The following is a 22,601-nucleotide window of genomic DNA, read 5'->3' as shown; positions in this document are numbered from 1 at the left end:
AAGTTCATTTTTGCACGAGATCAGTTTAAGGTGAATCCTTTGCAAACAGCGTTCCACACAGTGTTTCAGCGACCCAGGCTCTTTCTAGATGTCTTTCCCCCCCTCTCCTGGTGTCTCCATTGTTCACTTCCAGCCAGAGGATGGAGGATGAAAGAGTGCTTGGAAGATCACAGGCAGGTTTCCACGGGCCAGGCCTGAGTGACACACATCTCTCCACCCACACGCCTACACCCAGAACTGAGCCAGCTCGGACCACACAGATACAAGGGCAGCCGCTTCTTGACAACGACTATGCTGGGCAGAGGGAAGCCTGAATCTTTGGTAGGTAGCTGGTGTCTTTGCTACATCTGCCGGCATATTACAATACAGCTAATGAGCTTAAAAAGGTCGTTTTGAAGGGTCCCACTCTCCAATCACCTGCCCATTCTGAGTGATCACCAACATGCCATGCAATTTACAGCAGAACTCTAGTTTATTCCATGGGTCAAACAACTGAGAAGGCAAGTTGTGATTCTATCATTATTTGTGAAATTAAATTATATTTATTATAAATACCATTCTTTTTATGGTGTTATGATTCTGAAACATTTTCCGTTAGATTCCAGGAAATATTACTGTATTAACTACTTTCAAGATTAGCATTTTTATGGTAAATTGACGTTTATGATATCATGACGTTTATGACGTCATGATATCACGGAGACTTTCTTTGGTTTTTGTGTATTCTAGAAATGATACAAAGATAGTTATGCTCGTGTCTGTGTCTGTGTGGTGTGTGTGTTTTTAAGGCACTTGGAGTTAAGAAAAGATTTGCATGTAATGAATCTGCAAATGATTTCCTTCATGTATTAAGATGTCATCTCAGTAACTTTCCCAGTAGTACTTGATAGGAAGGAGATGAATTTCTCAGACACAGACTACAGGGAACTGTCTTCTGTCGGCCTGGCATCCTCATATGTGGTTAATGAGGAACCTCTTTACAAAGAGAGTGGGAGCAGAGCATCAACAGTTCTTTACAGCTCAAAAGGGTGAGGGTCTTTCCTCCATCTCATCCTTTCTTTTTCTTTTTTTAAATTTTTGGCTGCATTGGGTCTTCATTGCTGTGCATGGGCTTTCTCTAGTTGTGGCGAGAGGGGGCTACTCTTTTTTTTTGGGAATTTTATTTTATTTATTTTTTATACAGCAGGTTCTTATTAGTTATCTGTTTTATACATATCAGTGTATACATGTCAATCCCAATCTCCCAATTCATCCCACCACCACCACCACCACCCCCATCACTTTCCCCGCTTGGTGTCCATACGTTTGTTCTTTACATCTGTGCCACTATTTCTGCCCTGCAAACCGGTTCATCTGTACAATTTTTCTAGGTTCCACATATATGCAATATATTATATATATTATATATATATGCAATATAATTAATATACAATATTTGTTTTTCTCTTTCTGACTTACTTCACTCTGTATGACGGTCTCTAGATCCATCCATGTCTCTACAAATGACCCAATTTCGTTCCTTTTTATGGCTGAGTAATATTCAATTGTAGATATGTACCACATCTGCTTTATCCATTCGTCTGTCGATGGGCATTTAGGTTGCTTCCATGACCTGGCTATTGTAAATAGTGCTGCAATGAACTTTGGGGTGCATGTGTCTTTTTGAATTATGGTTTTCTCTGGCTATGTGCCCAGGAGTGGGATTGCTGGGTTGTATGGTAGTTCTATTTTTAGTTTTTTAAGGCACCTCCATGCTGTTCTCCATAGTGGCTGTATCAATTTACATTCCCACCAAGAGTGCAAGAGGGTTCCCTTTTCTCCACACCCTCTCCAGCATTTGTTGTTCGTAGATTTTCTGAGGATGCCCACTCTAACTGGTGTGAGGTGATACCTCATTGTAGCTTTGATTTGCATTTCTCTAATAATTAGTGATGTTGAGCATCCTTTCCTGTGCTTCTTGGCCATCAGTGTGTCTTCTTTGGAGAAATGTCTATTCATCTCATCCTTTCTGAGCATCTCACTTCTAAACACATGAGCAGCTGAATTTCTGAATGTAAAGGGAAGGAAAGTGATCATTTAAAATCCAGTGTAACATACCAATCTTGACACTAGGTTAAAATCTATCTATATCTACATGTTGATATATATCAGTGTACTTGTATGTATACCTTGGATATGTTCTGTTATTATTCTTACCAAGTAAGTCTTATCCTGATCTTACATTTTTTCATGTTGGGGATTGTCTTTTCTATTATGTTTATACCCCCAAAGCATGTGCACACACGCACATGTGCGCACGCACACACACACACACACACACACACACACACACGACATTGCTTAATAAAGCAGTCCATGATTTTAAGTTGCTTTTGCTGCATTCTTATTGAAGAAACAAGACATGAAGGAAAAAAACCCACAATTAAAAGTAATCTGTAAGAATGAAGCAATACAGAAAGCAAGTCATACACGAGCTCCTACATTTTAGGCAGCAAGCGGAAGGGAGGTGGGAGGTGGGCAGTGGTGGGGGGAAAGGGTACATCTCAGGTTGAGTTATCTTACGTGAAAGGGCTATTCTGGAAGTCACACATAACACTCCAGTGTACATCCTACTTGTCAGACTCTAGTTACAGGTCCATACCTACTGCAAGGGAATCTGGTAAGCATAAACTGTGGTTGGATGTTTGGTAGCTGGGATAAAACTGGTGTTCTTTTAGTAAGAAAGAATGGGAGAATGGACTTTAGGTGGGTAATTCACAATCCCTAGCTGAGCAAAGTTATACTTTGGGGGCCATTATTGCGAATGGAGTCCTAGAACTAAATAAAATCAATTATAGACAACAATGCTAAACTATGTTTTCCTCAGTCGGAGCTGCAAGATGGAAATTACAACTCTGCTATGAGTTTTGGCTATAACTAAGGCTCCGTGCTGCTGTGGTGAAGGTGGTCAGTTGGAAAACATCTCATCAGCAAACAGAGGGAAGAAGCGTAGTGTCCAGTGAAGACGGAACCCAAAGGACAATTTTCTGTGTAATAAACATGCCACAACATGGTCAAGGGGTGATGACAGGGCAGCAGAAATGTCTGCAGCAGCAACCAGGACTCACGGGCACCACCAGACGTTCCAGTGCTTGGAAGGGCACTGGGAAGTGACACACAAGCATTAGGACCCACTTGAGGTGGCAAAAAAAATCCCCCTTCTCAACCCCACTCTGCCAGAGGAGGTTTCACTGTATACCCAGGGAAAAGGAAGTGAGGTCAAGTTAAACTCAATCATGGGGCTGTGGGAACTAAGGAGGTGCTTTAAACTGTCCATGGGGGCTTCCCTGGTGGCGCAGTGGTTGAGAGTCCGCCTGCCGATGCAGGGGACACGGGTTCGTGCCCCGGTCTGGGAAGATCCCACATGCCGCGGAGCGGCTGGGCCCGTGAGCCATGGCCGCTGAGCCTGCGTGTCCGGAGCCTGTGCTCCGCAACGGGAGAGGCCACAGCAGTGAGAGGCCCGCGTACCGCAAAACAAAAACAAAAGCAAAAAATACTGTCCATGGAATGTGATCAAAGTACCTAAATGCATTAGGCTGATGCCCTAACGCAGCCCAACACAAGAAAGACTTGGTATCTCTCCTCGTTCCCCTCCCTGATTCCTTTTGACCAGCTATGGGGAGTAAGCGAGTTCATTGCCTCAGAAGAATTAGGTCAGACCGGAGCTGAATACCAAGCTGACAGAGGGGAGTTGGGTGCCAACGCTGATTAAATGAGAAGTGAAAAGAAAGTCTCACTCCGAATCCAAATATGGGAATTTAGAAGGGCAAAGGCTAATATTAGAATGCTTAAGAATTAGGATGGGAAGATATATTTATTATCAGAGAATCGGGGAGTTTCCATCCATGTCAATACTTTACTGTAAAGAAGCCACACTTTTATGTTAATAGATGTTTAAAATACTCAACCTTTAGGATAAAAATGATTTATTTGCTATATGGAAATTCTTGAAAAACTGTATTACTGCTCTTCAAATACATATCATGACACGCATTATTACTGCAGGGCCATTTCTTAAGAGTTTTCTAATCCCACATCCCACCCCAGAACTGAAAGAGCAACTCTCTGCCATAAAGGCGAGAGCTTCTGACCATCTCCATCCCACATAGAAATGACAACCTCATTAATGATGCTAAGTGTATATTGTAAATATATTATCACCACTCTCACACCAACTGCCTCTGTTAAAAAATAATTACCAATTAGTTTCAGCAAATGCATTATAAAGAGGTGGCTAATTTTAACTATCTTCCTCCTCCCTGTTTTAGAAAAAAAAAAATTGAGTGATGCAGAGAAAGCAATCTGTTACCTGGAGGAATTTAGAATTTTTTAATGATCTTTGATCAGAATTTTTAAGAAACTCAAGAAAATGGTGGTTCAGGTAACAACAAGAAGTGAGTTGCAGTCTCCAGCTTTTAGTTTTCTCCTTGAAATTTAATGATACAAAATAAATCTACTTAACCTACTTTACCGTTGTTTCTAATTTATCTCTAGAATGTCTTAGACGTTGTCTGGATACCCATTCTGGTCTCTGAGAGCAGAGGTCAATCCTTCTATATCTCTCCCTCTCTTCCTCCTGGGATACCTGCTCTTCAGCTTCATACAGACATCTAGCCCCTGTACCTCTGCCCTTGCCCTCTTTAGATACCCCGCCCCCTGACTATGCAGCCTGCCTCTTCAGCTCAGACCCCAAGGCAGAAGCCTCTCCCCCAGACCCTAGTCTCTATTGTCCATCTCGTATTTTGCCACTTTCCAGCAAAATGCAAGCCCAGAATAGATCAACCATCCATTTTCTCTACTTTTAACCAGGATAGGCAGATGCTATTGGAGAAAATCATACTTTTTTGTATATTGATTGCACTACAGATTGGTGGTGTTTGATGTCAGTTGTTTCCTTAACACTGCCCAGAAATACTATCTAGTCCCAAAGAGCTTTCACTTCTTTATGGTGGGGTTAAACTTTACCATTCACCACGCCTGCTACAATCTGGCTCTGCCCCTGGAATTGCACGTACACAATTCTTGCCAAGCTCGACAGTACCTTCTTTTTGCTGAGCAGTACTAAACCAGCACAAGTGAGGATTGTGGGCTGGACAACTAGGGCTCTTATCCTGACTGTTTATCAGCTATGTCATTTTGTCAAGTTTCTTTACTCCCTGAAGTCTCCATTTTTTTCACCCATAAAACAGATATAAATAGAGAATTACAAGAATTAAGTGAACAGTAGGAATGTAATTTTAAAATTCCGGTCTAACAATCTTTATTTTTTACTTGGAGTAGTTCGTTTACTAAATACTAAATTTAATCACTGGTAGACTGAGTTTAAATTTTCCATCTTAGTATTTGTTTTCTTTTTTTTTTAATTTAATTTAATTTTTTTTATACAGCAGGTTCTTATTAGTCATCCATTTTATACACATCAGTGTATACATGTCAATCCCAATGTACCAATTCATCACACCACCATCCCCACCCCACTGCAGCTTTCCCCCCTTGGTGTCCATACGTTTGTTCTCTACAGCTGTGTCTCAACTTCTGCCCTGCAAACCAGTTCATCTGTACCATTTTTCTAGGTTCCACCTACATGTGTTAATATATGATATTTGTTTTTGTCTTTCTGACTTACTTCACTCTGTATGACAGTCTCTAGATCCATCCACGTCTCTACAAATGACCCAATTTCGTTCCTTTTTATGGCTGAGTAATATTCCATTGAATATATGTATCACAACTTCTTTATCCATTCATCTGTCGATGGGCATTTAGGTTGCTTCCATGACCTGGCTATTGTAAGTAGTGCTGCAATGAACATGGGGTGCATGTGTCTTTTTGAATTTATGGGTATATGCCCAGTAGTGGGATTGCTGGATCATATGGTAATTCTATGTTTAGTTTGTTAAGGAACCTCCATACTGTTCTCCATACTGGCTGTATCAATTTACATTCCCACCAACAGTGCAAGAGGGTTCCCTTTTCTCCACACCCTCTCCAGATTTGTTGTTTGTAGATTTTCTGATGATGCCCATTCTAACTGGTGTGAGGTGATACCACATTGTAGTGTTGATTTGCATTTCTATAATAATTAGTGATGTTGAGCAGCTTTTCATGTGCTTCTTGGCCATCTGTATGTCGTCTTTGGAGAAATATCTATTTAGGTCTGCTGCCCATTTTTGGATTGGGTTGTTTGTTTCTTTAATATTGAGCTGCATAAGCTGTTTATATATTTTGGAGATTAATCCTTTGTCCATTGATTGGTTTGCAAATATTTTCTCCCATTCTGAGGGTTGTCTTTTCCTCTTGTTTATGGTTTCATTTGCTGTGCAAAAGCTTTGAAGTTTCATTAGGTCCCATTTGTTTATTTTTGTTTTTATTTCCATTACTCTAGGAGGTGGATCAAAAAATATCTTGCTGTGATTTATATCAAAGAGTGTTCTTCCTATGTTTTCCTCTAAGAGTTTTATAGTGTCTGGTCTTACATTTAGGTCTCTAATCCATTTTGAGTTTATTTTTGTGTATGGTGTTAGGGAGTGTTCTAATTTTATTCTTTTACATGTAGCTGTCCAGTTTTCCCAGCACCACTTATTGAAGAGACTGTCTTTTCTCCTTTGTATATCCTTGCCTCCTTTGTCATAGATTAGTTGACCATAGGTGCATGGGTTTACCTCTGGGATTTCTATCTTGTTCCATTGATCTATGTTTCTGTTTTTGTGCCAGTACCATATTGTCTTGATTACTGTAGCTTTGTAGTATAGTCTGAAGTCAGGGAGTCTGATTTTGTTTGTTGGAAGATTTTTAATCACAGTTTTTTTCCCTCAAGACTGCTTTGGCTATTCGGGGTCTTTTGTGTCTCTATACAAATTTTAAGATTTTTTGTTCTAGTTCCGTAAGAAATGCCATTGGTAAATAGATAGGGATTGCATTGAATCTGTAGATTGCTTTGGGTAGTATAGTCATTTTCACAATATTGATTCTTCCAATCCAAGAACATGGTATATCTCTCCATCTGTTGGTATCATCGTTAATTTCTTTCATCAGTGTCTTATAGTTTTCTGCATACAGGTCTTTTGTCTCCCTAGGTAGGTTTATTCCTAGGCATTTTATTCTTTTTGTTGCAGTGGTAAATGGGAGTGTTTCCTTAATTTTGCCTTCAAATTTTTCATCATTACTGTATAGGAATGCAAGAGATTTCTGAGCATTACTTTTGTATCCTGCAACTTTACCAAATTCATTGATTAGCTCTAGTAGTTTTCTGGTGGCATATTTAGGATTCTCTATGTATAGTATCATGTCATTTGCAAACAGTGACAGTTTTAGTTCTTCTTTTCCAATTTGTATTCCTTTTATTTCTTTTTCTTCTCTGATTGCCGTGGCTAGGACTTCCAAAACTATGTTGAATAACAGTGGTGAGAGTGGACATCTTTGTCTTGTTCTTGATCTTAGAGGAAATGCTTTCAGTTTTTCACCATTGAGAATGTTTGCTGTGGGTTTGTCATATATGGCCTTTATTATGTTTAGGTAGGTTCCCTCTGTGCCCACTTTCTGGAGAGTTTTTATCATAAACAGTGTTGGATTTTGTCAAAAGCTTTTTCTACATCTATTGAGATGATCATATGGTTTTTATTCTTCAATTTGTTAATCTGGTGTATCACATTGATTGATTTGCATATATTGAAGAATCCTTGCATCCCTGGGATAAATCCCACTTGATCATGGTATATGATCCTTTTAATGTGTTGTTGGATTCTGTTTGCTAGTATTTTGTTGAGGATTTTTGAATCTATATTCATTAGTGAGATTGGTCTGTAATTTTCTTTTTCTGTAGTATCTTTGTCTGGGTTTGGTGTCAGGGTGATGGTGGCCTCATAGAATGAGTTTGGGAATGTTCCTTCCTCTGCAATTTTTTGGAAGAGTTTGAGAAGGATCAGTGTTAGCTCTTCTCTAAATGTTTGATAGAATGCACCTGTGAAGCCATCTGGTCCTGCACTTTTGTTTCTTGGAAGATTTTTAATCAAGTTGTGATCTATCCTGGAAAATGTTCTGTGCACACTTGAGAAGAAAGTGTAATCTGCTGTTTTTGGATGGAATGTCCTATAAATATCAATTAAATCTATCTGGTCTGTTGTGTCATTTAAAGCTTCTGTTTCCTTATTTATTTTCATTTTGGATGATCTGTCCATTGGTGTAAGTGAGATGTTAAAGTCCCCCACTATTATTGTGTTACTGTCGATTTCCTCTTTTAGAGCTGTTAGCAATTGCCTTATGTATTGAGGTGCTCCTATGTTGGGTGTATATATATTTATAATTGTTATACCTTCTTTTTGGATTGATCATTTTCCCTTGATCATTATGTAGTGTCCTTCCTTGTCTCTTGTAACATTCTTTATTTTAAAGTCTATTTTATCTGATATGAGTATTGCTACTCCAGCTTTCTTTTGATTTCCATTTGCATGGAATATCTTTTTCCATCTCCTCACTTTCAGTCTGTATGTGTCCCTAGGTCTGAAGTGGGTCTCTTGTAGACAGTATATATATGGGTCTTGTTTTTGTATCCATTCAGCAAGACTTTGTCTTTTGGTTGGAGCATTTAATCCATTCATGTTTAAGGTAATTATCAATATGTATGTTCCTATGACCATTTTCTTAATTGTTTTGGGTTTGTTTTTGTAGGTCCTTTTCTTCTCTTGTGTCTCCCATCTTAGTATTTGTTTTCTATTTGTCCTGTTTATTTATTTATTTTTTTGACCTGTGCTTGCCCTTTTTTGGATTAATCAAAATTTTTTATTAGTATATTTTTGCCTATCATCATGATTAATGTTATTTTTCTTTGGGTCAGGACATCATAAACTGTGGAATTAAGGATTGTTTCCAGGAAATTGACAAGGATGAAATTCTTGATCTGGGTAGCATGCTATCGTTCTTTTATTTATTGAGCACCTACTCTTTTTTTTTTTGCGGTACGCGGGCCTCTCAGTGTTGTGGCCTCTCCCGTTGCGGAGCACAGGCTCCGGACGCGCAGGCTCAGCGGCCACGGCTCACGGGCCCAGCTGCTCCGCGGCATGTGGGATCTTCCCAGACCGAGGCACGAACCCGCGTCCCCTGCATCGGCAGGCGGACTCTCAACCACTGCGCCACCAGGGAAGCCCCTTATACCACATTCTGTTCAAGGCTCTGGGAATTGAACAGGGAATAAAAACAGATACATGCTCTGCTTTTGTGCAGTTTATCATCTAAAGGAAAAGGAGTATGAACTCTGAGCTTAGACAGTCCTGGGTTCAGAAACTAGTGTCACTAACTAGTTGTGAAACCTTAGACAATTGCCTACACACAGTGTATTCAAATGTAAACACTGGAATGATATTTTCTTTGGAGGGTTATTTTGAAGACCAGAGATAATGTATAGAAAGCTCCAGCACAGCTGGGGCACGTGGATAGTAATACCTGGTGCTATAATTAATTATTATTATTATATTCACTGAACTCTAACCACCTGAATGCTTTGCCACGCACTCGTATTATTAAATGTATGCCAGAAGGAGACCATTTTCCTCTCACTCTCCCTCTGCCTGCACATTAAAACTGTTATATATGTGTCTCAAATATTTGTATTTTTCTGCACTCTAATATTCAATTTTGTGAACATAATTTAATTCATGGTCTATGAGTTTGCAGTAATAATGGGATTTGGAATAATAATAACCATATTATTATTGCAGCATGGTGACATTTGCCATTTTCCTTGTGAAGACAGGTTTTTAAAGTTAGTGTCATATTACTTCTGGTGATTATTATTAACTACTAAGTTTAACGTTCATGTGAAAAGGATATGTTGGGAAAAGCAGGATCCCGACTTTAAAATAGTCCTATCTCCAAATAGATCTGCCTGGAATCGCATAATTAATTAGCATAAAATCACTTTTCAAATTCTCTGGCTCCTGACTACAGTTTTTCACATTGGAACAACTAGAAGTTCAAACTCTTTATAATTATCATCATGTCAAAGTGTTTAGTGGCACTTCTACATATTTGTCAGTTATGTGATTTCACCTAGACACCATGGACGGAATCCTTCATGCTGTTCAACAATATGTGCTTTGGACTATACCTCCCAGGAAAGTGCAATTTAATGGGAAAAAATTTTGACTGATTATATTGCCAGGGGAGATTATTAGCAGTGGTTCTAGAACTTTACTTTGCATAAGAATCACCTGGGAGGGAGCAGGCATGTTTGGGGGCAAGGATTGGGGATTGTTAATAAGCACAGAATCCTGGGCTCCACTCCCTGAGACTCCAGTTGGCAGATTGGCCATGAATAATCTCTTAATCTAAAGCTGGACCCTCAGGGGGGTTCTTTCACTTCCTGTGCCAGTGCCCAGGAATCAAAGCTGCAGACGTGATTTCTGCTCAATCGTTATCCTTCAAATCTCTTCTCATCATTTCTCCTGGGGTTATTCCACGGCAGCAAGGCTTGCAACTGAACCTTGACCGCACTTAACCTTTTCATAAATCATTATTTATAAAGAAATTAAATGAGCCAGGCTTCTTGGACTAAAAATGAGGTCGTACAAACTGACAATTTTAACTATAATTTAGAGGAAAAATGTGAAGTTAGAAACATCGAATCAACGACTGGCGAAATTAGAGTTCAAATCAATTCAATTACACAAGTATTTGTCGGTGACCTACCGAGGTTCTGCCAACCCACTAGGCCTGGAGGAGAGAAGTGCATAGCTGTCAAGGAGCTCAGCTTCCATTAGATAAGATAAACACAGCCACAAAAATAATAATATAATAATTTACGCATTAAGGCATGGAGAAAGATATCATGTGAACAATGAAGAAACATTTAATTTCATCTGGATGCCCAGGGGAGAAGTGACTTTTAAGTGGACTTTGAAAAATAGGTAGAAATTCACCGAGCAGAGAGGGGAGAAGGGGTATCTCAGCAGAGGGAAAAGCAGGAGCTAGGATGTGGTGGAGGCAGTTGGGTATTTCAGCATGGCTGGAGGAGCAAAAATAGAGCAAGTAAGCTGAGCCGGTTATGAAGGGCCTTGCGTGTTTGCTAAGGAGTTGGGGTATTTCTCTGTAGGGAGCAGGGAACATTAGAGGCTCTTAATAGAAGAATGACACGATCAGATCTGTGTTTTAGAAATACAACTCCTGCTGTGACATAAAACTAAAATGGGCCAGGATCTCTCTTGACCCTGGACCCCTGCCTTTTTCCCACCATTGGCCCTGGGTTTATGCCATGTCCTAAAGCATCCGGCAGAGTTCTGTGATCTACTTAATGCCTCCTTATCTCAGCTTTAGATATTAGTTCTTCCAGAAGATCTTTCCAGACAATACCCCCCCACCCCACCCCCCACCAATGGGTCAAGTGCACTTAACACGTGCTCCCCAAATGCCCCGTGATTACCCTATCAGGGCCCTTGCCAGACAGTATCAAAATGCCCTGTTCGTTCTCAACAGACTGAAGACTTATTCAGGTCAGGGACCAGATCTTGTTCATTTTTGTATACATGGTGTCTGCCGCTTCCCTTGTCTGGCTCATAGTGGACACTCTGTGTCTTCTTTGAGTTGATTCATTTAAAAATGAGTCAGACTCTGGTCTCTAATCCTGTTCTGCTATTCACCACCCACCACTGTGCAACTTGGAGGGAAATTGACCTTTACTGTGCTTGTTTTTTTCTTTTTCAAATGGAGTTAATAATAGTACCTAATTTATGTGGTGGTTGTTAGCAGTCAATGGAATAGCACGAGGAATGGATTTCTTTCCATGTCTGGCACTTACTAAATGCTCAAGAAATGCTTGCAGGACACACATGGGGAGAGGCCGGACTGGCTGGTGGAAAAGAGGCTGGTTTTCAGATCCCCTGACACACAGTATCTAAGGATCAGGTCTGGGAATCTGTTTTATTATTTTTAATACCTCTTCCTTTATTTTTTTCTTTCAAAAGTTATTCCTGCTTACTTTCTAATACCTAAATGATACAGACATAATGAAAATATAAAAATAAAAATTCTATACCTCTTAACTCTATAATTCAATTCTACCTGGAGATAAAAAAGTTTTTACAGTGTATATATACTTTCCAGGTATAGATATAGATGATATAGATGTAGGTGTGGATTAATGGATGAATAGATGGACAGACAAGTGAGAAAGCAAATTTAGTAAAATGCTGGTAAATTGTTGGTGGTAGAGTCTAGGTGATGGATATCCAAGTGTTCTATAAAGTTCTTTTAACTTTGTTATTCAGCTGAAACTTTTCATGATAAAATATTGAAAAAATAACATGGCAGCCATAGGTAGAGACTTCTATAATATATATTAAGTAGGAAAACCAGGTTACAGAATATCATGTATGTTGTGACACTGGTTTGTTAAATAGATTTTTATATTTATAAATTATCATATAATATTATCGACATAATAATGACATAAATGTAGACATAGATAATGTTGTAGATATTGATCTATGTTTATGTCTGTATATTACCCATATCTATATCCCTATGAATATCTATATCTGGGGCACAAGATACAGCTTTTACATATGGATTTAGAAAAGCTAAAAATAAAAAAATGAAAAAATACATATTTATATTCATACAAATGTTAACCAAAAGAAAATTGGTGTAGTTATAGCAAAAGAGTAGAGTTTGAGGAAAAAAGCATTACTAGAAAAAGAAAAACATTTCATGAAGATAAAATAGTCAATTCATCAAGAATATAATAATTCTAGATTTATATGTTTCTAGTAATATAGCCCCAATATATATAAGGAAAAATCAACAGAATTAAGAGGAATAATAGACAAAGCCACAATAAGAAATGGAGATTTTAACAAAAAGTCAATAAAACACAGTAGATCTGTGCGTCATGGTTAGCAAACTTGACCCAATCTCTGAAGAAAATATTGATCAAAATAGACAATATGCTACGCTGTAAATCTCTCTTGAAAAACTTCAAACAATTGAAATCATCCAGAGACTTCATGTTCTTTGACTACACTGAAATTATGGTAGAAATAGATGAAAGAAAGAAATGAGATAAATGGGACTAGAAAATGGAAATTAGAAAATATTTGGAACTTAATGATAATGAGAATACTGTGTATCAAACCTTGTAGTATGCTGCTGAAGCCACTGTTAGAGAGACATTTATACTTTTAAGTGCATAGATTAGAAAAGAAAGGCTGAAAATTCAATGACCTAAGTATCCAGCCCAGAAAGCTAGATCTGTTAAAGCCAAATAAAGTAGAAGGAAGGAAATAATAAAGATAAGAGCAAAAATCAGTGAATTGGAAGGCAAATATACACTATACATTAGATTCAACAAAGCTAATATCTTAAAAATAAATTTCAAAAAGTCCAGTCTAGCAAGACTGATCAAGAAGAACTAAGAGAGGGCATAAGTTATTCTTATCAGGAAGTAAATAAGGGAGTTTTGCTATGATCTGACAGACATTAAAAAGATAATGAGGTTATAGAAACATCTTTATGCCAACAAAGTTGAAAATGTATGTGAAATAGATGAACTCCTAGAAAGACACAACTTGCCCAAATTGATAGAAACAGAAATTTTAAAAACTCTGAGGAGTCTACTATCTATTTAAGAAATTGAATCTTAATAAATACAGTCATGATGATGGTGATGATATTTGGAGAGTCTCTTAGACCCTAACTTCCATTTTTAATGTTGTGGGAGTTTTCTTAGCCTAATGGCTGGATCCTCTCATTTATTCCTCCTGACAGGAGAAGGGATTACCTGACAGAGGAGTTGAGGGAAGAAACAAGACATGCTCAACTCGGTTTTTCCTTCTCTTTATTCAGATCTCACTTCCTGCTGAGAGGAAGCCTTGTGATCTGCTCTCTTCTCTGCAGGAAATAACCTGCAGTCCAGCAATTGTCCAGTGATGTCCATAGGTGGGAGGGTAAATTGTCTTCTGGGAAAAAAAGTACTAGCAAGGCTGCAGATCTGAAGACATTTCCTCTGACTGACTGTATTAATAATAAAAGTAATACTTAGAGCTTCATCGACCTATTCCTGTGTGTCTCTCTCTCAATTTTTTTTTCCAACCTGGGAAAAGAAGTAAGCAATATTACTTATTGATCTTTTAAATTTCTGACAAATAAGTGGCTCAACTCCCTCATCTGTAAAATGAGGTAATAATAGTATTAAATGAGTTAATACCTATCAAGTGATTAGAACCTTGCCTGACAAATAATAAGCACTTAATAAATGTTAGTTGCTACTTTCTTTAGAAAAATTAAATCCTTACTTGGTGCCAGACCTGGGTTAAATGCTTTACATTGCATTATGTTGTATGATATGTAGAAGAAATCTTTGAGGTAGGCTCTATGATTAATTACTCTTACATTACAAATGAGGAAGCCAAAATTTGGGAAAGTTAAGTGACTTTGTCCAAGGTCATACGCCTCATAAGGTCTGACTTAAGAGTACACAACTCGTTCTTGCAAATACAAGCCATTGGTGATAAGTGGGCCAAACAAAAGAGAACAAAGGATTCACATGCATTTGTCACTGTTCCTGGAGAGGACATTTAGGGTAGAGGTCCTACCGATGGTCAACCGATAGCATCAAGCCCCGAGAAAACGACAGTGTTTGTATGATGTTTAAAAAGGACCCACTTTAATAGGAGTCATATTCAAAACAACATTACATATTCATGGAACTCCAAGCATGTCCAAGAGTCTTCATGAACCATGTAAATATCACACTATTAAAAGTGAAAAGAGTCGGGTCTTTTCAAATATCACTAACTTTGGACCTCCAGCTCCAGTTCTCTTTGGAGTTTTACTTCCCTCATGAGAAGGTCTAATGGAACCCTATCCCTGATCAGATTACGTTAGATCAGTCCACCCTTACACATGGTTCCAAAATCACTTTCCCTTTTCTCTTCCCTCCCACTAAGCTGGACCAGCCAATGCCTTCTTTCTTGTGATAAGCGATCAAGCTTAGCACACAAGCTTTTCCTAATCATTCCTGAAAAGAAAAAGGCAAGATCTTTTTGGAAAGAACGTATGACACCTGAAGCGGGTCTTGGATCCACGTACAGGCCCTTTAGCCGATGTGGAGCCTGCTGATACGCACGCAGGTGTTTGGAAATGTTTACAGCCTGAATCTGGGCCAGGAATTAGGGGAAAAGATATGCTTCTTACACTTTTGTGGGAGAGTATATGTGATGGGGAATTTTCAAGACTACATTTATTTCTGGAGACAAAATTTTATAATGCTGAAAAGGGGGCTATGTATTAAATTTTAAAGTGCTGTTCAAATAAAGTCAAGTTATCCAAATATTTGGAGTTAAGGAATTAACAGACATTCAGCACATGGGAACAAAATTGGAAACACCTTCAAGTTTTTTTAAATGTATTACATTTGTATGAAGTTTTTTTTATTGAATAAATTTGACATATAATATTATGTAAGTTTAGGGTGTACATTGTGTTACTTTGACATATTTACATATTGTAATATGATTGCCAAAATAGTGAGAGTTATCACATTACATAATTATAAGACAATATTATTGTCTGTATTCTTTGTGCTGTGCATTAGATCTCTAGGGCTTATTTACTACTTGTTACAAATTATTACCCTTAAACACCATAATCCTTATCCCTCCCACACCATCCCCCGGTAACCACCATTTTACTCTCTATTTTTTACATATTTAACTTTTTATTTTATTTTGTTTTATTTTTATTTTTTTGGCACGCCATGCAGCTTGCGGGATCTTAGTTCCCCCATCACGGATTGAACCCGGACCCTCAGCAGTGAAAGCACGGAGTCCTAACCACTGGACTGCCAGGGAATTCCCCATATTTAACTTTTTAGATTCCACATAGAATCTTTGTCTGACTTAGCAGTTGTCTAATTCTTGTCTTTGTCTGACTTAGAAGTTTTCTTTTTAGTGTCTGCTTTGCTATGTCTTTGGGCAAGTTCAAATCTATTCTCAGAGACCTCAGTTTCCCTATCTGCAGTTAGGCCTCCATACAGCACGTTGATATGTAAAGAGGCTTTTTATATAATGCCTATATTTCACTTTGGCTTTCTGGAATGTGGCCGCTATAAAACCACAAACAGCCGAGCCAGATTTTCCTTATGTCTGCGCTCCCCGCAGAGTAAGTAAAACACTTTTCTTTTCTTTTTTTTTTTTTTTTTTTTTTGCGGTACGCGGGCCTCTCACTGTTGTGGCCTCTCCCGTTGCGGAGCACAGGCTCCGGACGCGCAGGCTCAGCGACCATGGATGGCTCATGGGCCCAGCCGCTCCGCGGCATGTGGGATCTTCCTGGACCGGGGCGCGAACCCGTGTCCCCTGCATCGGCAGGCGGACTCCCAACCACTGCGCCACCAGGGAAGCCCCTAAAACGCTTTTCAAAAGTACCATTAGCTCGGCTGGACTGCTACTCCCTCGTATTATATGGAACCCAGGTGGTTTTTAAATGTTAACACTTCTTCAAAACTGCCTCCCTGGGTCCCACTCCCTGGGCACTTGGAAGGTAAGATCTCATTATTTTAACATTTTCTATAGTTTCTCTACAGGGCATATTCAGTTGGGCCACTCCAGAGTTTCCATTTTATAAGAATGCCCCTTCCGAACAAGAAAGAATATTTATGAAGCTTCTCTTCTGACAGCTCCGAAATTAAAGTGATAAAAAAATTGTTTAAATTGCTAATCTGAAATTAATGTTCCCTTTCCAATAAGAAAGAATGTTTTCATGAAGCTCATTCTGACACTTCTAATATTAAAACACTTTTAAGCCTGCCCTTCCAAAATTAAGGGAAAATAGTTAAAGTCTCTGTGGGCATCTGGGGATGACATTTCTATGTGAGGTCTTAGAAGAACATACTCTCCTGGTCCTTCCATTGGCTTTGCTGTTTCATTTTCCTTGTTTTCTTCCTTATGTAGAAACGGTACCTGAAGTTCAGGGCTTGTGCCTTTTTCCTGTTTCTCCACAAACTCTCTTTTAGATTTATACATTCATACAGGGATTTTTATAGAGTGAGAGTCTATGAAAATCATAGCAATTTGCAGTCCCGAATTACCCCCCAGAACATTAAGCAAAAGCCTGTGTGCTCCACTGGCGAAAACTGTCAGCCCAGGGGAAAAGAAAAGGAAAACTTACACAGGAGGTATGGAAGAAGAAAAAAGAAGACAAATAAAAGGCGTAAAATTTAAAAGTGGGTGAAAGCACGAGAGGTATATTCCTGTTTCCAGACAAACCATCAGTCACCTAGAATTCTGCTTACTTGGGAATCACTCGCCAGAGATGCGAGGAAGACTCTCCATCGAAATCCAGAAGAGGAGCGTTCATGGCAAAACTGAGAAAAGAGCTCCCCTGGTGGCGCAGTGGTTGAGAGTCCGCCTGCCGATGCGGGGGACACGGGTTCGTGCCCCGGTCCGGGAAGATCCCACATGCCGTGGAGCAGCTGGGCCTGCGCGTTCGGAGCCTGTGCTCCGCAACGGGAGAGGCCCCATAGTGAGAGGGCTGCGTACTGCAAAAAAAAAAAAAAAAAAACCTGAGAAAAACATTATTTTGCTCGAGCTTATAAAAGCAATAAATAGAAATTCTATAAAGGCCCCTTTCAACTACATGTATATAAATTATATTCCATATTGCTGATCCACAATTAAATCAAATTTATTTTCAGAATGGCAACCGGGACAGAACTGTTACACTTGCGTACGCCTGCTGGGGACAGCGGTTGGTAGGACCAGTGAGCGGGAGTGATAAACAGTAAGTAATAATTATGTGGGGAGGTAAAGAATGTCTACCTTTTAAGGTCCTATTTGTAACTATTAAATCCCAGAGTTGAGACAGAGAAAACAATTTGTCAAATTACACGTTCAATAACAAAAAATATGGTGTCTGAACAACCTTGCGTAAAGAAAATCTGTGTGTCAAGGGGTTTGGATGGATGATGAAACATCTTAAATTTTACTCTTGAGGATTTACCATGTCCCCAGGACCACAGTCCAAATTAGAGCTTTGAATTGTTCCGAAATGTACACTTGACTCCTTCAGTAAATTATACATGAAGATCTGGTTTAAGCATTTGCTATATTTATAGTGCCTTAGATTGGTATTGAATCCCAGAGTGTTTGGACCTCAAAATAAAGAAAAAATGACTGTTGATTTCAAAAATAGCGTTCCTTTTCATTAAAATGTGTAGATGCATTACCGAAAATTTAGTAGATGCATATAAGCCGAAAGAAGAAATCACGCATAATTCTAGCATTTAGAAATCAAGACCATTGTACCATCTCATTATATATTCTTTCCTCCGCCATTTAAAATGGCCGCATGGTATAACATTGCATGGATATACCATAGTTGATTTAACCAGTTCCTCATTGTTAGAAATTTAGGGTTGTTTTCCATGTTTCGCCAAAATTCATCAAGTGGCAATGAAAACCTCTGTAACATAAATCTTTGTACAGATCCTTTTGCTCTTCTGCAAGTAGCTTCGGGCAGGAACAGAACTTCCACGAAGAGAAAAATGTAAAGCATGGAGGTAGCAAAGAAGCACCGCTTTCTAAGAGGTCTGCTCTGACTTCCGCAGGCCGTCTGGGCTACAGTCATCCTCCTGCTATGCCCGTGGGCTGGGGAAGCAGCCTTCTCATTCAAGGGCTGTCTGCTCTGCACAGCTTCGTGGTTAGAGGTCAGTAAGCCTCCCAGCAAGGTTCTGGGAATACCTCCTCTCCCAGTTCTAGGAGGAGGGATTGCTCTGGGGATAATAACTGTGACTAAGCTGGGATCTGTAGGAGGGACGGGGCTGGGGGGACGGGGACGGGGTGGAAAGAGTTATTTTGGTATCTCTCCTACCAATGCATCCCGTTGATTTGAGAACCGCTGTTACACTCCTGTCCGGACTCCCCCTGGGGTGCCCGCTGCACTCGGGGGTGCAGAGGTTAGTAACCGGCTGTTTCCTTGATTTGGCCCTAAGCAGGGAGAGGGCCGGCTCTGACTCCCCTACTGCAAAATCGCCAGTGAGCCCTTAGCACCCACGAGGCATCATTAGGCTGGTGTATCAGCGACCTCGCCCTTTCCCTCTCCGCTCCAGCCTCACCAGACCACTCACCAAAGCGACGTCTGTACCCTCAGCTCCCTCAGCGTGAACATCCATCCTCACCTCCAAAGTCTCCGTCTTTCGTTATAACACAGGATAACCATTTCCTCTGTGGAAGCTTCTCCAGGATCCCAGGCAGAGTTCGTGTCTCCTCACTCTTATTCCAAGAGCCATCGTGACGTTGGGCTGGTGGTCTGTGACCTGCCTCACCCAGCAGGCTGTGACTCTTCCTGTTGAGGATTGTGGCTCTGGGAGTCTGTCTTCTTGGTGCCCAGAACAGAGTCTGACATGCAAAAAAGCACAGATTTTCCATTTTTTATTTATTTTCCAATGAACGAATTCAAATGTTTGAAACCATTAACTCAGGAAGTTGCACGTGAATATTTTTAAACACCATTAATGAGCCGATATCCACCCTTACAATGAACTCATGCATGCAACCCATCCAACATGGCTATTAAAATGGGGGGGTGAATAGATCGCAAAGGAGTGGAAGCCATTTTCAAATATTGAACTATAGTTGAAATTGAAATGTAACTAATACGTTAGTTTCAGGTGTATTACATAGTGATTTGACATTGGCATACGTTATGAAATGATCACTATGGTAAGTCTAGTAACCATCTGTCCTCATACAAAGTTGTCACAATAATTATTAACCATATGCTGTGTACTTCATCCCTGTGACTTTTCATTATATAACTAGAGGTTATACCTCTTAATCTTCTACACCTATTCCCCCACCTCCACTCCCCTCCCTTCTGGCAACCATTTATTCTCTGTGTCTATGAGTCTGTTCTCATTGTGTTTTGTTTGTTTATTTGTTTGTTTTTTAGATTCCTCATACAAGTGAGATCATGCTGTATTTGTCTTCCTCTGTCTGACTTACTTCACTTAGCCTAATACTCTCTAGATCCATCCATGTTGTTGCAAATGGCAAGGTTTCATTCCTTTTTTATGGCTGAGTAATATTCCATTGTACATCTTCTTTATCCATTCATCTGGACACTTAAGTTGATGGACACTTAGCTTGCTTCTGCATCTTGCCTGTTACATTTCTGGATCTTGGAAAAGTGGCCTACGTAGGAGATGTAGGCCTAGCATACTCCCCTTTGGATACCAGAACTCTACGCCCTAGGGGTGCCCCTACGTGGGCTGAGTGGGCCCTTCTGTTGTGGGGCAACCAACTACTCTGAGTGTCCTGGTAGGTGGGTTTGGCCCCCAGCCCAACTGGCTGCCAGACCCTGCCTCATGAAGTGAGGACTAATCAGCTCTGAGCAAGGCTGGGTGCCTGCATGAGCGGCTGCAGGGCTGGTGGTATCACAAAACAATTTTTGAAAAAATCTGTTGTTTTTCATTATATCTTGTTTTTACTTTTCATTTTCATTTATTTATTTATTTATTTATTGGCTGCGTTGGGTCTTTGTTGCTGCGCGCAGGCTTTCTCTAGTTGCGGCGAGCGGGGGCTACTCTTCATTGTGGTGCCCGGGCTTCTCATGGCGGTGGCTTCTCTTGTTGTGGAGCACGGGCTCTAGGCGCGCGGGCTTCCGTAGTTGTGGCTCGCGGGCTCTAGAGCGCAGGCTCAGTAGTTGTGGCGCACGGGCTTAGTTACTCCGCGGCGTGTGGGATCTTCCCAGACCAGGGCTCGAACCCGTGTCCGCTGCATCGGCAGGTGGATTCTTAGCCACTGCGCCACCAGGGAAGACCCTATACCTTGTTTTTAAAGGGAACATAAAAGAAGTAAAACCACAGAAAGTTTGTAGCATCATGCTATACTGTTTTAGAATTATGTTTCTCTCATTTTCCTCGATCCACTCAAGGATTCACAGGGAACAGCAGGGAATCTCAGAATTTATGTTAAATCAAGAACTGGGTCCCAACACATCTTCTTAGAAGGCTTAGCACAGTAGAACCTCAGTGCCTTAAAAACAGCCAGGAGGGCAACAGAAAGATGGAAGTTCTTATCAACTGGTTATAAATCAGTAATAGAAACATAAAATAATTGTTTTAAAAGTAAATATAAACTAATATATTGGCCTTTAATTTTTTTCCCATTTAGCTTTGGGAAGAGTAACCAAAATTCAAGGTGTGTGAAAGGCCAGAAAAGTTTGTTGTGTTGTGGTCATTTTAAAGAAATAATGTAACAGTTTTAAAACTACCCTCCAAACATTTGAGCTTTATTTTAATGGTTAGAATTTGGTATAGGGAGAGTTTATCTTGGATGCCAGCCTAAGAAGTGAGATCAATTTAATACTACAAGCTCTTGGTGGTATGAGGTGAGTTTACCTGCAAAGCGTGTCATGGCACAGAATCAAAGAATAGAGTCACAAGGAGCCCCCAAACAAAGCAAGGTTTTCCCACCCGGTTGGGGGAAGCTGCATCTCCCTGTGAGTGTAAATAATCTGGGGACGAGGAGTGTATGCACCGTGTATGAAGGACAGTGAGGTCCCTGGACAGAGGCAATGAGGGGCACACCATCTCTGAAGAGTTTTCCAAGGGAATGACATCCTGAAGGATCATATAAAAGGAGAAACAACCTGTGCTTTACCTACAGCATTTTCATGCTTATATTCACATTTTATTTAAATGCAGAAGTTGTTAGCATTTTGAAACTATCTTCCACTTGAGAGTCATTTAAATAATTACCTAGATAATATAATATCCAGGAGCATGCATCAGAGGCACCCAAGATGCTTTGCTTCTGGGGAGGAGCCTAGGAAATTGGAGGTTAATGTTAACAGAGGGGCATATGCTAAAAAAAAAAAGTTCTTGAAAAGAATAGAGGCATCTCCTATAAAATATAAAACCAGCTCTAGAGGAAATAAATTCTGAAACTGTTAACAGTCTGTGATTCTGGGTAATGGGGATGGTGGGAGACAAACTTCTTATTTGGGGCTCTACTGTCTGGATCTTTTGCAAATTACTATTATGTGCACACCTTGCTTTTAATAAAGGAAGAAAAACTTAAAATAACTATAATGGATATATCCTTTAAAAGTAAGTGTCTTTGGGGCTTCCCTGGTGGCGCAGTGGTTAAGAATCCGCCTGCCAGTGCAGGAGACACGGGTTTGAACCCTGGTCCGGGAAGATCCCACATGCCGTGGAACAACTAAGCCCGTGTGCCACAACTACTGAAGCCCGCACGCCTAGAGCCTGTGCTCCGCAACAAGAGAAGCCACAGCCGTGAGAAAGCCCGGGCAACACAAGGAAGAGTAGCCCCCGCTCACTGCAACTAGAGAAAGTCCGCACGCAGCAACGAAGACCCAACGCAGCCGAGAATAAATAAATAAATTAATTAAAAAAATAAAAATAAAGAAGCTGCCTTCCTAGACTGTGTAGCAATAATTGTTACTGTTGTTTCAAATTAATATCTATTAACAATAACAAAAGGGTCTATAAAATTAAAAATTAGATACCATTTATAGGGATTTCTTGAAAATCTAAACTTCAATGGGAAATAGAG

General features: G+C 39.9%; 1 long non-coding RNA gene across 2 annotated transcripts in view; it reads right to left on the bottom strand.

The window, feature by feature from the left end:
• Positions 1-1,195: 1,195 nt before the first annotated feature.
• Positions 1,196-22,601, bottom strand: part of LOC132508632 (uncharacterized) — a 199,479-nt gene continuing 178,073 nt past the window's right edge. Inside the window, exons 5-7 of one of the 2 annotated variants that reach the window (XR_009536711.1) lie at positions 19,202-19,421; positions 13,808-14,119; positions 1,196-2,047 (exon numbers count right to left, since the gene is read on the bottom strand). This is a non-coding gene — a long non-coding RNA (uncharacterized LOC132508632). Of the gene's footprint in view, positions 2,048-13,807; positions 14,120-19,201; positions 20,507-22,601 lie in introns of those variants that run through there. The other variant, XR_009536710.1, reaches the window with a different exon arrangement.

The sequence above is a fragment of the Lagenorhynchus albirostris genome, chromosome 18 (genome assembly GCF_949774975.1).
Source record: "Lagenorhynchus albirostris chromosome 18, mLagAlb1.1, whole genome shotgun sequence".
Lineage (NCBI taxonomy): Eukaryota > Metazoa > Chordata > Mammalia > Artiodactyla > Delphinidae > Lagenorhynchus > Lagenorhynchus albirostris.
This window is presented reverse-complemented; position numbering and strand designations above follow the sequence as displayed.